Source organism: Danio aesculapii, chromosome 15, assembly GCF_903798145.1.
Source record: "Danio aesculapii chromosome 15, fDanAes4.1, whole genome shotgun sequence".
Taxonomy (NCBI): Eukaryota; Metazoa; Chordata; class Actinopteri; order Cypriniformes; family Danionidae; genus Danio; species Danio aesculapii.
Window position 1 is genome coordinate 18,545,294 of NC_079449.1, and position 17,111 is coordinate 18,562,404.

A 17,111-nucleotide genomic window follows, 5' to 3' on the forward strand; every position below is an offset into this window, starting at 1 on the left:
AGCTAGCGCACATTGTAATTCTTCACGTGAACAATTAATCTATGCAAGTTAATCCACTGAAAAAATGTTTGTTTAGGTAATCTTCAATCAAAACTGGCAGTTGTTCTCTGTTGAAGTCAGTTTGACAGCTTTGGCCACAATATTCTTAACCATGCCACTTTTATGGTTAGTTTGTTATGAGGGAATGACAAGCAAAATTCATTACAATTTTATGTAAGTATATACTCTACCTGTTTTACCATCAGGGTTCCCACGCTTTTGATAGTCTACAGAACAAACCATCATTATTCAATAACTTGCCTAATTACCTAACCTCCCTAGTTAACCTAATTAACCTAGTTAAGCCTTTAAGTGTCACTTTAAGCTGTATAGAAGTGTCTTGAAAAATATCTAGTCAAATATTCTTTACTGTCATCATGACAAAGATAAAATAAATCAGTTATTAGAAATGAGTTATTAAAACTATTATGTTTATAAATGTGTTGAAAAAATCTTCTCTCCGTTAAACAGAAATTGGGGAAAAAATAAACAGGGGGGCTCTTCATTCAGGGGGGTTTCAACTGTATGTATCCTATATACTGAACTATTGATTATTATTATATTTATTGCTTGTTATAGTATAATTTTATAATTTCATCATAATAAACCAAGCAAAGAAGATGAAAGGTAAATAAAAATCTACTTAAACAGAAAACACATTCCCAACAGTGCTATAGTTTCTAGCACACAACAAACAATGGCAGTATAAACACAAGTGTCATTCATTGCTAAGTAAAGAAAGCAGCATCACATTCAGTTAACCTGTTCAACACGACTGAGCAGGTTTGACAGAAACATCAACGTGTGATGATGATATGGGCTTTACACAGCCATGAACGAAGACGTTGATCACACACAGAAAATGTGTTACACCAGTCACAGGCTGAGCACAATCCAAGAGCGAACAAAATCCAATCACCAGCTACTATTACTATTATTCTTTCATCACACCGATTACACGTCTGAACCAATACAGAAGCACACATTTGGCCATTATTACAATTTGCAGAATATAAAACACACAAATATGATCTGCTACTGCCATGCGGTCAAGCTAAAAAAAAACAGAACCAACGGATGAAGTGGTACGATGTCATTTAAAATAAAATCAGGACAAAAAGTACTTGTACATCTCCAGAATGAGGAAACAGGCCGGTAATTCAAGAGACCGCTCAGCCAGGCCACTGTTTACACTTCTCCCCTCTAAAATCTATAACCTTAAGGCATAAAACCATTTTTTTGTGGTTGTTTTTTTTCCTCAGGCCACATCATAGACTGTAAAAGATAGGACCACATCCAACTTAAACAGTTTACACATCTGTTGCTACCTGTTTTCTTATGATCATAAACAATTCAGGATCCTTACTGTTTATGATTTCTGTAACCAATAAAGCCACTTATTTCTAAATACTTTTATATAAATATATAAGTGTATTATTTGTACAGTTAAAACAGTCAATGACGCACATAATATTGCACATAAACCATATAAATGTATATATTTACTGTTTGCTTGATTTTTCATTTATTTGAATGTCTTTCTGTATATGTAAATAGTTCCAGTAAACCTCAAAAATATCAAGTCAAATATTAATCACTGTCATTATGGCAAAGATAAACTAAATCAGTGATTAGAAATGAGTTATCAAAACTATTATGTTTAGAAATGTGTTGCAAAAAATCTCTCCGTTAAACAGAAATAGGGGAAAAAATAAACAGGGGAGCTAATAATTCTGACTTCAACTGTATATATGTCTGAACTTCTTGTCTAGAAGAACATTACAAAAAAAATCTTCACCTGGAGACACATTAGGAGACACATTATTACACGTGCTAAAGAATGTACAAGAGGCAATTATCTGCTTCAGAGCTACGAGTCTCTCAAAACAAACAGCAACTTCAGCAATCAACACATATGAGCGCAGATGCAACACGTCGCCTGTCAGTAAATACGAGCGACGGAGAAAGCGGAGGAGGACTTCCTGGCAGAGACAACCTGCCTGTGATCTTCCTATTATAAACACACAAAGATGAGCTGCTCTGTCATCCGGTCCAGTCAAGAATTTGCACTCAATGACAGAGAACCAGTCCTAGACTCGCAAAAACTTTATGAGAAGAGCCCTTGTCTGTCAGTTAATAAAAATGTGTTCTTTCAATGCAGCTTTACTGTCAGTGAGCCAAAACACTCAGCAATACATTACAAAAGAAAATTACAAAGGATAGGATAAATACGCCAGAAATAAACCAAATAAACAATTTCAGCCCAGTAAAAATAATCACTTAACATACAGAAATTTAATCCGGTGATCAAATCTCATTATACTTTTTTAACTGTATAAATCAACTACACATAGTCGGTGCTGATGATAGCCTAGTGATTAAGTGAGCTGACACATAGAACAGAGGTGCTCATGGCAACCCGAGTTTGATTCCCAGCTCGAGGTTCTTTGCTGATCCTTCCACCTCTTTCTGCTCCCAATTCTTTCCTGTCTGTAATCTCCACTATCCTATCCAAATAAAGACGAAAAGCCCCTAAAAAACATAATAAAATAAATTAACTATACATTTATTATTAATATTATTAAAATTACTATAGTTACTCACTGCATGATTCCCTCTTTTCCTTATGATTCTCTAATTTGTTTCAGTTGTAAGGACTGCTTTGGACAAAAGCATCTGCTAAATGACTAAATGTAAATGTAAAATAAAATAATACAGTCATTTTTACAACTGAATACACAGATTTACACAGGAAAACATTTGATCACTTTCTTAAATGTTTCCATTCATTTTAGCTACACTGTAAAACCCAAAAAGTTGAGGTAACTCAAACCATTTGAGGAAACCGATTGCAACAAACCATTTAAGTTCAAAAACTAATCCTAATAATGAGTACTGTGAACTTAATCCATTTGAGTAAATGAAGCAATTTGAGCACAGTAAAACCCAATAAATGAAGAGAACTCAAACCAACTGAGTACTGTAAAACCCAATAAGTTAAGGCAACTCAAACTGTTTAAGGAAACTGATTGCTCCAAACCATTTGAGTTATAACATGAATCTATATGAGTACTGTGAACTTACTCCATTTAAGTTGAAGTGATTTTAATTTACTCATTACCTTCAACATTGAGTTAAAAACTCTTTTCAAATGAGTAGAAATTACTTTAAGTGATTGTGTTGAGTTAATGTGGCTCATTTCATTTGAGAAAGTTGACTGTTGGGTTTTACAGTGTATAATTAATTAATTGTGTTTAGGTTTAAAGATCCTGAAGCAGACATTTTGACATATTTGTGTGTGTGTGTATTTGTCTATTTAAGCACATACTTGAAGCTGTCTGTGTTTAGTTCAGATTGCGTGAAGGCATTTCGGGAACATTTATCATTACGGAGTGCATCCGACAGTCACGTATTATTACAAAAGTTGAATGGTTTGAAAGTTGCATAGAAGAAGCGACAGCATATAGCAACAGAATATATAATTTTCTCAACCTTTTTAAGCCCAAATAATAAAAACGAAACAAAAATCCCATGCAGAACCCTAATGTGTTTACATCCCATGATCACTGGAAATACGTGCCCATGACTACATTTTTGAGAACCGACAAATACTGTATGTACCCTGAACATACCTGTCAACATTGGGATGTGAAAATAAGGGATATGCCCACCATAATAAGGGATGGGATGGGATGGGATACCCCCTCCCCCAGCTCCCCACCCACCCTAATAAAATGCCCAAATTACTAAATATGTTCTCCATATGCTGTTTCATTGTAAATACTTAGTTAAACTGTCAGTAATATGTTTAAATAAATAGTATATATTAGCAGCAAATAAATTAGCAAACAGTTCAGCTTATTAAAATGAATAGCTATTATAAAGAAATAGAATCAAGTTATCAAATCTCATACATTTTTTCTTCACTGTATAACTTATACATTTTGATTAAAGGGCAACGAATAAATCTTATTTAGATTTTTTGTTTAATTACATTAAATAACAGGTGTCACTTTAAGAATGCACCCATCTAACGTTATAATGAAAGCATTCGGTTGTTTTCCTAACTTTTTATGATGATTTAGGACAAAATTAGTTGTGTTTTAAAACCCACCAAGATCCACATCTTTAGATGTTATTATTATTAATTATGTATATATGTCTGTCTGTTCAAACACGCACCCAAAACCGTTTGGGAAACGGTGTCTATTTATCACTACGGAGCGCATCTGACAGTCACGCACCACTATATGAATGTTTTGAGGATTGCATAGGAGGGGTGATGGCACCTGTAATGAAAAGGAACGACAATCCCTCTGTTTTTATATTTATTTCAAAGTGTTTTCATGCCTAAATAAAACGAAAGCACAGAACAGACTCACATTTTAGAGCAAGGAGTGTTCCTTTGTGGTCCAGCGGTATGGGTTGCATATAAAGAGGATCGGCTCTTTAATGTTTATTGCCATCCTTCAGAAAAAGACTGAAAATACGGGAAAAATACAGGAAAATACCTTTACGGAATGATAGCAGGATAGAACTGTAAAATACAGGAGAATCCCGGGAAAAACGGGAGGGTTGACAGGTATGACCCTGGACTACATTGTCTTGCAGTTTTTGTTTCTTGAATCCACTAGAGAGCGCTGTGTGCATTTTTGACAATCTCAAATACATTACTGGGTGCACGTTTTCTCATACGTGTCATTTCTCGTATATGTCCACCTGGTCGCTGTGGACCGTACTGCGAAAATTAGAGTATTTTTAATTGTGTGCGTCCATGAGAGAAACTGGTCACCCCCTTCTAGAAGAGAAAAGCTATATTGGTTGCATGCTTCTACCACAACCTCATGTGCTTTTTTTTGGTTTTATGTTTTACCGGGTTTGTGGAACCCTTATTCGTTAGACTTGAACCCCGATCTGCTCCACTGCTCCATCTCGCTATACGTATACATAGTGGTGCTGCCCAGTATAATTGGGTTTTACAAGCAAAATGCTGCAATACATACTCGTAAGACGTGTTTATCGATTCTCAAAATGTACACCAGGCTACATTTTCCCAATGAGCATGTGTTGAATTTCATCATCTTTGAGAGTAGTGGTGGTTTGGAGGCTCTACTTTCATACTGTACACATGCAAAAGGCTTGACAAATGCAGATCTGCAGTTAAAAAAAAGCCCATCCAGTCATCTACACTGCGGCCGAGTCAGCAGAGGTGTGGGTGTGTGTGTGTGTGTGATAACTAGAGCTGAGCATGCAGGCCTGCTTGATTGACTGTCTGCTGGGACAAGCTCATCTTCCTTCCAGCCTTCGGTTTTCCCTCAAGTTTCTCAGCTACAAGAGTGTCACAAGTATTTTCATGCCATCTTTCACAGTGTCACTGCAAATTGACACGGCTTCTCTTCGCAGCCTCTCTCCCTCGTCTCTCTTCCTCTTTTAGTGTCTCTTACGCAGGTTTTTTTTTTAGAGAGAGCTGCTGTTATTTTTTTTTAAACTTGTATCTCTAAAGGCCCTGATTTACTTGAAGGGACGTTGTAGGATGAAGTGGTTTGATGTCCTTTCTTAGCTTCACAGCTAACTTTCAGGCAGGTGTAGAGTTAATGCGTTAGAGTAAAACATATACAAATAAAATGGACCAGCTGCTTTTTAAAATGAATGATGTTGAATGAAAGTAAAACCGGTGAGCCATCTGACAAAAAAGTGCCCTTCTGAATCAAATCAGCAAGACGCCCTTCTGGATCTTTCACTTAAATTGAAGACACTACTGATTACGTTTATATGGACATCAGTAATCTAGTTATTTGCCTTAATAAGAGAATAATATAATTAAAGTGTTACGTGAAGTGCTTTTTGAATGTTCTGTCACCAGGCTATTCACGTTTCCTGCAGAGTTTCATGTAATTTTGGGTGTTTCATCTTTAATTTTTGGACTTTAACTGCAGTTCGGCAGTTTCTCTGTCACTCATGAACATTTCATTCATGCCCCATGACAAACTGGGTTATTGGATGCGAGTAATGGAGTAAGGACTGGTGGAAGAGTGTTGTTTTAAAGGAATTTAATACCGCACAGCGAGTGAAAAGAAAAAAACGTCAGTATTTCGTGATGTGTGTGTCTGCTGTCTTTTACTGACAGTCGCGTGTGTGGATCTTGTCGCAAAATGCGTCGAAAGTATATATATAATTTACAATATATAATATAAATATAACTAATATATTCATACTCCACGTGTCCTAATTACATTTCTGTTTAGTTCAATTACTGTATGACTTTAGTCAGATTAAGCTAATCAAAAAAAAAAAAAAAAATCGCTGTTTACATGGTAGACCCTTAAAATTAAAATTGCATTAAAATATTGGTTCCTACCGTACTCATTGTTCGACTCAACCACACTGTCAGGGCTCTGTGAACTTGGCTTTATGAAGCAGCATTTTCTGTTTGTACGTACATCAAAAGCTAGTAGGCTATGGCTCACACTTACTGTATTAACAGTGGAAGATGATTTAGGGTCAGGAATACAACCACGAATTCGCATGTCCTCACAGAAACAGGCTCAACCATCACACTGAACCAGTTAAGCTATATATTTATGCTTCAATGTAATTTATTAATTCAATGCACTTTAAACGCAGCAAGTAATATGTGAATGATGCTTGCACATGGATTGTAGTTTTTCCTGGCGGGGGGTGGGGGAGGGGGGTTGGGTTGTTGGCGTGTGTCCTAAAAGGTTGAAAACCCCTGCGTTTTACATGTGTGGATTACGTTATACATGTGGATGATCGTCCACCTTTTCATGACAGAAATCTTTTCCGGTCAGTTTTGTCATTTTGTGGATTCTGTGATCAAAATTAGTTGCTATTTTTTACAGGTATTGCAATATTTTTCGTGAGAAGTGGCAATTTTGGCGATATTCAAAAATTTATTTAGCAATTATTTTTGCCAATAGACAAAATAAAAACATACGGCAGACATTCTTTAAATTGAAACATTTTCTTTCATTCTCTCAGCATTACATCTGTAAACACACCACAGCCATTGTATTATTTTGAGAATTTGTTTGTACTCAAATGATATATGGAATATATGAAAAAAAAAACAATGTAAAGCAGTGATACAGAGTGATGATGTTACAAGTTATAAATATGTATAAATATGTGTGACATTATCCAACAACATTTAGCAGCTTTTCAGGAAGGCTCTAGCTACTTTTCACTGAAGGGATTTGGCAACACTGCTTCTGCATCCAAAACCTGTTTACTACTTTCAGATGTCAGATGTCCACATACAAAAAATAAAAGAAAATAAATTAATTGAAGAACATTTTATCTAAAAACAAATATAATTGTTATGCTTTTGCATAGAGACAAAAAGCTGTATTTAGTATCAATTTATTTTTTGCTGTCTGACTAACTGGGATGTTCATCCAAAACAAGCAAGAAAAAAGTAGCAACCTTGCAATACACACACTTTACACACATGAAGAAAATGCAAAATGCATTAGCAACTATAGCAGGACAACAACACTCATGCACTGGGGATTTTCTTCTATGTCCTTACAATTCAACAGCTTATGGACTATAAAGAGCATATTCTCGCCCCACTTTACCTCAGAAATGTTCGCATTTACTATGAAAAGTAAGCAATATTTGTTTCACAGGCCTTCAAAGGTTTCACAGGGCAACAGGGCTTTGCTGTTCATTTGTCACACAAACCAATTTTTCGAAGTATCTGGTCATTTATTTAGTAACTTATGAACACGAACCTGTGACTTATCAACAACCACAACATTTACTGCAAGTTAACAAGTCAGTAATGCCATGCTGGCAATGTGTTAACTTTTTACAGCAGCATGAAAGGTCAAATAATATCCAAGGTTGAACAGTCAAAATCAAAACTCAAGCTAGGGCTGGGTCGATAAATGATATTATATCGAATTGCGATACAATTTATGTCAATAACAATGATAAGCTCTGGACTTTTTTACTCTATATTGATCTAAGAGTCAATCACACAGCAGAAATGTGCAACAATGGGAATCTAAAAGTGTAATATTAGAGATCTACCAATTTTTTGGCCACCGAAAATTTCCCCCAAAAGGTGATTTTTTTAGGTCTCTATCAGTATCAGTTAGGGTGGCAAAAAAGAAGACAAAAAAGCAACACAAAAGTATCTTTAAAGTTTCTCACATTAAGCCTAATAGTCTTCCATGAGTTTCACAATATGCACTCTAAGATATACAGGATTAAAATAGCATAAGAAGGTACTAAAGCTAATAGTTTGCCACAAATTAAATTAAATTAAATTGATAAATAAAAATAAAACACAGTCGTTACATTTAAATAAAACACAGTAGGTAAAACAGTAAAAGCCATAATATTTCAAACTGTGGAACATTCCAGCAATTGAGGCAGATAGGAGAGAGAGCAGTGTAGAATGCTGGTGTAGTTCTAGCAAATTTAAACTACTTAAGTTCAGTGGCAGGAACTGTGTTTTTAAGTTTTTTTTGTGCCGAAACAAGTCGAATGAAATTTGTGCCGGAACAAGCCGAAAACAAGCCGAATCCAGACACCTCTGAAATCTGATCTGGAACCTCATTTTACCGATCCCCCTCCTCATATGCACTGCCACCCCGCCCTGCTCTTCACTTCTGCGATACCTCCTAACCCCCATCTGCGACACCACTCGCTCTGCTGTTAACATGCCGGATTCGTTACCCCGATTTGTTCCAGGACATCGCAATTTACAAATTAAGTACTGGTGGCAAGTGATGTTTTCCAATGGCAGGTGACTTTTTGATAAAATTAAAATGACCTTAAATACAACACAGGCTCATTCTGAAAACGTACCCCTAAATACATTTCTGAAGATCGCGAATTATGCAGCCAGAAGTACGTATGGCTGCATTTCGTCTTTAAAACAAATCTATGGGGCGGCATGACGCTGTTCCTTTTCGCGCTTACCAGTTGACCGCTTATCTCCATATGGACAGCTTTCCTGCTGTTACCAGTTTGTCCTGTAGCTAGCCATGTACTTCGGCAGACTTGAGACCAGTGTGTGAATTGTAAATTGACAATCAGGGGGGGTCAACTGTTTTGGTTCCAGTCTTTATGATGCAAGCTGAGATTGCATCACTCAGTGACATCACTGTAGGGTTAGGGGTGGGGTTAGGTGAGCGCATTAAAATGCATTGGATGCAGCTCAGATTGCACTGCACCAGGTCTGCATCCAGACCCCTTTCAATAACGTAGCTCCTGGGACAAATTTGGCGTTCCTTAGGAATGTATTCGGTGGTACATTTTCAGAATGTGCCTGGGTTGCTTCAATATCTATTTACCAGCCATGAATCAGTATTTTTTGTTAAATAAATAAAAAACAAGTTACATTTCATACACTTGCAGTGATTTTTCCTTACAATTGGTGCTTGCCGAGTGTTAATCTCAAGCCCTGAACACTATTTCGAGTGAATAAATACTCAAATGTTGGCATCTGGGTGAATGACAGCTTAATAAAGCACCCTTTTAACCTGAAAAGCAAACCTGCGCAATCTTCCAACAGAGGCTTTTGTCACGTGCCTAATTAGCCTCATGCAAACGGTGGCTATGCTCGATTGCTTCACTGAAATGCAAATCACACATCCTGACTCTGCACACACACACACACACTAAAGAGCTGAATGGAGACTACAGGGAGATAAATCTGTGGCTTTCTGCTGGTTCTTGGTGGCCCGTGACTTACTTTCTCTCCCCTGTGACTTTCTCTTTTTTCTTTCCGCCAGTAAATGAGTGTTGAACCAGCACTGGCGGATCGCTGTGCCAGAAAACACAGCTTGACTGTGGGTAGATGAGGAGAGACTCCCCTACTGAATGACTGACTGACAGCTGAGGGAAACGCAGTGATTCCTCTAAAAGCTTTCTATTGTGACGAGCAGCAGAAAAGACAAGAACACACCTGCAAGTGTGGAGAAGAGCAAACATCTTCCCTGACATCATGAAGAGTGAACGCACAAATACATCCACTATTCTACAGGTTTTCAGAGAAAAGACGTTTATATTTTGCCGCTTGCTTTTTCTGAATTGATTGTTATTTACTGTATTTATTTGTATAATTATATGTATCGCATACTTATATGTATCATATTTGGTTATTAGTCTTTAATCAAATAACATACTTAAACACATTAAAGAAATTCACAGTAATACTGCTGAACTATCAATGTCATTTACAAAAGGTTTCCAACATACTTCAAATTATCTTTTTTGGTGTTCGCCATTAATGTCTTAAGTATTGTTTTTCTTACACTGAGTATCATTTGCAAATGATTTCCAACATACTTCAAATTATCTTCTTTGGTGTTCACATTTTTTTTTTATAGTATTGTTTTTCCTACAATGAATGTCATTTGCAAAAGGTGTCCAACATTCTTCAAAAAATCTTTGGTGTTTAACATTTTTTTAATAGTATTGTTTTTCCTACACTGAATATCATTTGCAAAATGTTTCCAACGTTCTTCAAAATATCTTCTTTGGTGTTCAACATTTTTTTTTATAGTATTGTTTTTCCTACAATGAATGTCATTTGCAAAAGGTTTCCAACATTCTTCAAAATATCTTCTTTGGTGTTCAACATTGATTTCTATTGTATTGTTTTCCAATAGTGAACGCCATTTGCAAATGGTTTCCAGTATACTTCAAAATATCTTCTTTGGTGTTCAATATTGATTTCAATTGCATTGTTTTTTCCTACAGTAAAAGTCATTTGCAAATAATTCCAACATTCTTCAAAACATCTTCGGTGCTCGCCATTAATTTCTATATTATTGTTTTTCCAACAATGAATGACATTTGAAAATGTTTTTTAGCATTCTTCAAAATATCTTCTTTTTTGTTTAACATTGATTTATAGTATTGTTTTTCCTACATTTAATGACCTTTCCAAATGGTTTTCAACATTCTTCAAAATATCTTCTTTGGTGTTCGCGATTAACTCCATAGTATTATTTTTCCATATATGCATTGGATTTCATTTGCAAATGGTTTCCAACATTCTTCAAAATATCTTCTTTTTGTGCTCAGTGTTGATCTCTATTGTTTTTCCTACATTTAATGACCTTTCTAAAATGGTTTCTAACTTTTTTCAAAATATCTTTGGTGTTTAACATTGATTTATATAGTATAGTTTTTCCTACACTGAAAGTCGTTCGCAAGTGGTTTCTAACATTCTTCAAAATATCTTCTTTGGTGTTCGACAATAATTTCTATAGTATTGCTTTTCCTAAAATGAATGACACTAGCAAATTATTTCTAACATACTTCAAAATATCTTCTTTTGCGTTCACCAATGACTTAAATGATATTTTGTCCATACAATGTATATCAATAGCTCCTTATTTCCAACATTCTAAAAAATATCTTCTTTCATGCTCAACAGAAAAAAACTAACTCAAAGGTTCAGGTTGAGCAAATGACAAGAGAATTTTTATTTTTGTGTGAACACCAAGTGTAAACATTGCCAAAAAAACAACAAACCTCTCATTGTTACTGCTTTAGGACATGCTATATTACTAGAAACACACACACACACACACACGCACGCACGCACGCACGCACGCACGCACGCACGCACGCACGCACGCACGCACGCACGCACGCGTGAAATTTTAAATAATTGATTCTGTGTGATTTATGAGATTTTTCCTAACTCAGATCACCCCACAAGATCAAAATTTACTGGTATTGCTATACTTGTGGGGACGTTTTGTTCCCACAATGTAAGGTATACAAGGTATGAACAAACACAGCTCACACTTAGCCTACACACTTCTACAAACACACACACACAGCGCAATGTGTGAGACTGAACACGGCTTTCACATAATAGCAAGGTGTAATGGCTGCAGCAGATGCAGATGGAGGGAGGCGTACAGTATTTCACAGCTTTTGCCGGGTGTTAATTGACCTGCTTGGAGACCCGGAGGGGAGGGGAGAAAACGGCTAATTCTGCTCATCCAGTGTTTTCGGTAATTAAACCCAGAGCACCTTTGCTTCTGTCAGCCTATTGGCCACTGTAGCCTTTTATCTTCCTGCCTCAGCAACAGCACTGCTTCTGCAGGTCAAATCACATTTAAAGAGCCATTACAGAAAAGCAGACGAGAAGAAGAAAGAGTTCAGCTGATCAGAGGAAAGAGAGAGCAAACAGGACAAAGATGTTTTAAAATAAAATAAAATAAAATAAAATAAAATAAAATAAAATAAAATAAAATAAAATAAAATAAAATAAAATAAAATAAGAAAGTAATATATACCATTTCAATGGCCCGTGAACTTTTCCTGCTTGTTATGAAACTATTTCATAACTGTAAGAAGAGGCACTTCAATCATAACTTAATGTTAAAACAGATATCATAACATTATTTATCAATATGTGGCTCTTTTTGAATTCTCGGAAGCTATAGAAATTAAAAATGTAAAATAGGAAATATGTTGGGACCATTGTTTTTGTTTATATACTGTATATATATATATATATATATATATATATATATATATATATATATATATATATATATATATATATATATATATATATATATATATATATATATATATATATATAAGGGGTGCAACGGTTCAATCTACTCATGGTTCATGGTACTCATGGTTTTAGGGTCACGGTTTCGGTATGGTGCGATTTGTGCTGTGCTTAAAAATGCCTACAGAACAATTCAAAGAACAAACTTATTTATTGGGTAACAAACACCTGACAATGCAACAGCTTCACATATGTATGTATATACAACTACTGCGATGGTCATGGAAGAGTGGAGAACATGAGACTGTTTCCTATGACGCTCCAGAGACAGACGAGTCTTCGCTGAGGCCAGCTTCCAGCCTCCGCCACTGAGACTGCAGCTCTGCACAAGACGTTTGGCCAGCGGAGAAATTAAAATGGTCGTGCCCAACTGAGCCTGGTTTCTCTCAAGGTTTTTTTTCTTCACTTCCGCCTTTAGTGAAGTTTTTTTTCCCTCTCCGCTGTCGCCACTGGCTTGCATGGTTCAGGATCTGTAGAGCCGCGCATCGTTGGATTTGCTCTTCAGTGTTTGGACTCTCAATAGTGATTATTAAACCACACTGAACTGAGCTAAACTGAACTGAACTTAAACACTACAAACTTAACTACACTGTTCCTATTTACTGTGACCTTTTATGTGAAGCTGCTTTGACACAATCTACATTGTATAAGCGCTATACAAATAAAGGTGAATTGAATTGAATTGAATATATGTATATGTATGTATGTATATGTATACTGTAGATTTGAATGTTCTGGCATTAAATAAAAGTAGAGCATTTTGAAAATTGTATGTTCAAATAAATTATCTAAGTAAATAAGCTTCAATTTCCCCTTTTTCTATTCTACATCTCGACTCAACAGTCTCAACCAATTATGCAGATAATAACTATGTCAACACATCTTAATAATTGAGCATTTTTAAAGTATTGATTACTTCTGTTTGCATTATGCTTGCATTACCAAGGCAACAACGCATTTTTATTTATGATTTCTATATGATTTTATTAGGATTCCAGAGAGCTCTGTTTCACTTAGCACCATTATAGTGAATGAAACTTAAGCAAGAGAGCGTTTGGCTCTTCTCTCTTAATTCAGCAGGAACAGAACAGTCAGTCGAGAAGAAAACTGTTCTTAGCAGACAGCGGGTAAACAGAGGCTCTTTCTCAATTCCAGAAACGCAGAGAATGGACTTGCGTTCTAGTGAAGACCTGTCTTGCCAGGTCACCTAGGAAGAACGAACTCAGGAGACCGTGAGAACACAGAACGCGTCCTCTGAGAAATAAGATGCTGCGTTCTTCCCTAATGGTCACATGACCGTCACGCATTTAATGAAAAATTATTTAGATGTTACAGCATTCATACAACGATTTATAGCTTTTCCCCTTTTCACAATATATACTATGCATGAAAGCTTTACGAATTTACGTTGCACATTACAAATAAACTTCAGCAAATAAACACCCTTAATGAGTTTATGCCTTTATAAATATTTTCATGGTAATGTTTACATCCACTGTCTCATTTCGGGAAACTCCTGAGACAAATAAGTTATATCTCTGAACTTTAATAATAGATCTATATAAAACGCTGTGATTACAACCTCCTTTATTCAGCTGCAATGACTTCTGTGACTTCTAGAGCGAGTTCGGTGCTCAAGTCTGCATCGATGCGTCCTCGATATCAAGAACACATGTGGGAACTTTCACGCATCGTTCTTACAGGCAGCTGATGATGACGTTACATGAGAACACGAGGATGCAAGAACGCTGAAGAACACATATTGAGAAACGGCCCGAGTGAATAGCAAGAGTGATCAAGTGTGTAAGAACACACAGAAGGATCTGGACTGATGTAACAGACCTGTTGTATGACTGCGTCCGTTACCGTATGGGATGCTTCTGGGTCTGGACAGACCTTGATCCGCCTGTTAGTGACCACTGATCTAAACTATCTTTGCAACAACAACAATAAACGGCATTCATTATGTTTTTATGTCTGTCTGAATTTATATTGAGTATTGCGCTTATATTGGCAATGCGCTGTGATTTGGCCTCACTTGCGCATTTGCACTTTCTCTCCTTCACTTGCTATGCTGAAACTCAAAGAAACTCCGCACGCACACACTGACACATGAGGAAACGTGATGTCAACAATAGATTTACATACTAAGAGGTGATTGGACAGGCATGTGCAATGGATGGGAAAGGTAATCTGAGGCATACAAAGGCAGAAGTGCTTTGTTGCAGTTGTTTTTATTAACAAACAAATATTAATAATGCATATTCTGAACCGCGGACCACAGGGTGCACCGAACCGTGGGAGTATTAATTTAAAAAAAAGATCTGTAAGGGGTGTGAGAAATATAAGGACTTACTTCTACTTCTATTTTCAAAAATTTATTTATAATCTGCTTTTTGTCCTGTCTCTGTCATTCTGTTGCACTGTAGAAGCTTCTGTCGAGAAAACAAATTCCTCGAATGTGTGAACATACATGGCAATAAAGCTCTTTCTGATTCTGATTTCTGAAGAAAATTTTTAATTTAATTAAAGGCAACACATAATAAATAGATAAAATAAAAATATTAACTTAAAATTAATCTAATTAATTCAAATACAAATGATGCACATCATAAGATAAAACATAGGCAACATATAATCTTCAAATGATAAAAAAAGCAATAATAGATTTAATACAAATTAAAAATTATTGAAATGTAAAAGCTAAAAACTATAATGAAAACAATAAATAAACATAAAATACACATTAATCAAATTAAAAATAAGTAAAATGATACAATAGATATAATAAACAAAATAATAAAGCATGAAAAATAACATAAGAAAACAAAAATATAACAAAACGAGTTCTGGTTCTGCAGGTGAAGTCACATTTTCAGTCATTAGAGAGTCATTAGAGAACACTAAACAAAGAATATAAAGACTTTTAGACAAAGCAGGAAAAATGAATTTAAAAGCTGCCATGCCAGTTCATCATGAGTGTGTTCCTAAAGCACACGAGTCAGTCTGTGATCATGAAGACAATCTGTGTTTGACAAGGGACTCTTCTCACACCTTCAGCACGTACAGATAGAAAACACCCGCAGCCACACACACTTTCACATCATACCACACTAATTCTCAACCTAATGTGCTTCAGATAATGCTCAATAAAATAAAATAAAATAAAATAAAATAAAATAAAATAAAATAAAATAAAATAAAATAAAATAAAATAAAATAAAATAAAATAAAATAAAATAAAATAAAATAAAATAAAATAAAATAAAAATTACAAGAAATTAAAAGAAATTAAAAATAATATATGACTAAATAAATTGCACATTAAACTGAAATAAAATATAGAACATAAAAAGCATAAGCAACATTAATGTGGTAAGACAGTAAATTAAAATAGAGAAAAATTAAATATGAATGTATTTAAAAGTAAACAGTAAAAAACTAGCATACTTATGAAAATATTTGATAAAGTTAAATCAAATGCAAACAAGAAAACAAGATAAACTGCATATAATAAATCAACAAGGTGCGATTATGAAAAATAAGATAAAATAACAAAAAAGATTAAAATAATAAAACAAAATACAATAAAATAAAACTAATAAAAAAATAAAATAATAATTAAGAATTACAAAGAATTAAACAAACATATTAAAGATAAATAAGGGCAGATCAAATAAACTACCAACCTAAGTGAAACAAAATCTAGATCTAGCATTAAAATAATATTAATAAATAATGCATTAATATATTCAATTAAAATAAGGGCGAAATATATATGAATGTATTCTAAATTTAAAACTAACATCCTTTCTTAGAATTAAATAATCATATCACATGCAAAACAAGAAAAAATGACAAACTACAAATAATAAATCAACAAGCTGCAAAACAAAGACCATTAATAAAATAAAATAAATGTATAATTAATCAACAAGGTGCAATTATGAAGAATAAGATCAAATCAAATAAAATAGCTTATTTTGTGAGAACTACTTCATTAACGACCAACCAGTTTTACTTGTACCGGAACAACTAAACTCAAACAACCAGACTTACTAAATAACATGAAGACAACATGATGACAAATGATCAGAAAGTGGTGTGATTGACAGACTGGTTAAACAGCAAACATTCACAGACTAATGTACATCCTCAGCCTCGTGAACACTGAAGAAAAGATGCTTTAAAACAAGCCTGACTGCTGTTCAGCTTCTCTTGACATTCTGACTTTATTCAATAATAGATGCATGATAGAGCAGCCCAGCGTTACTCTGCTCACACTATAAATAGACAGCAGGTTATATATACAGAAAGAGCCTTCATCATGAGGATGAACATCTGCTTCAAATCTGGATATTTCACTGATCTGAGCTTCAAATTGATCATTTTTAAAGACACTTGACCACCGCCTAAATAGACACAGTATGTTTAGCAACATATCTAAGAAAAAAAAATCATTTAAATGTTAGGTATAATAATAATCATTGTA

At 34.9% G+C, this 17,111-nt stretch overlaps 1 protein-coding gene across 1 annotated transcript in view; it reads right to left on the reverse strand.

The window, feature by feature from the left end:
- Positions 1-17,111, reverse strand: part of nlk2 (nemo-like kinase, type 2) — a 143,911-nt gene that overhangs the window by 53,731 nt on the left and 73,069 nt on the right. The gene's annotated exons all lie outside the window — the stretch shown is intronic.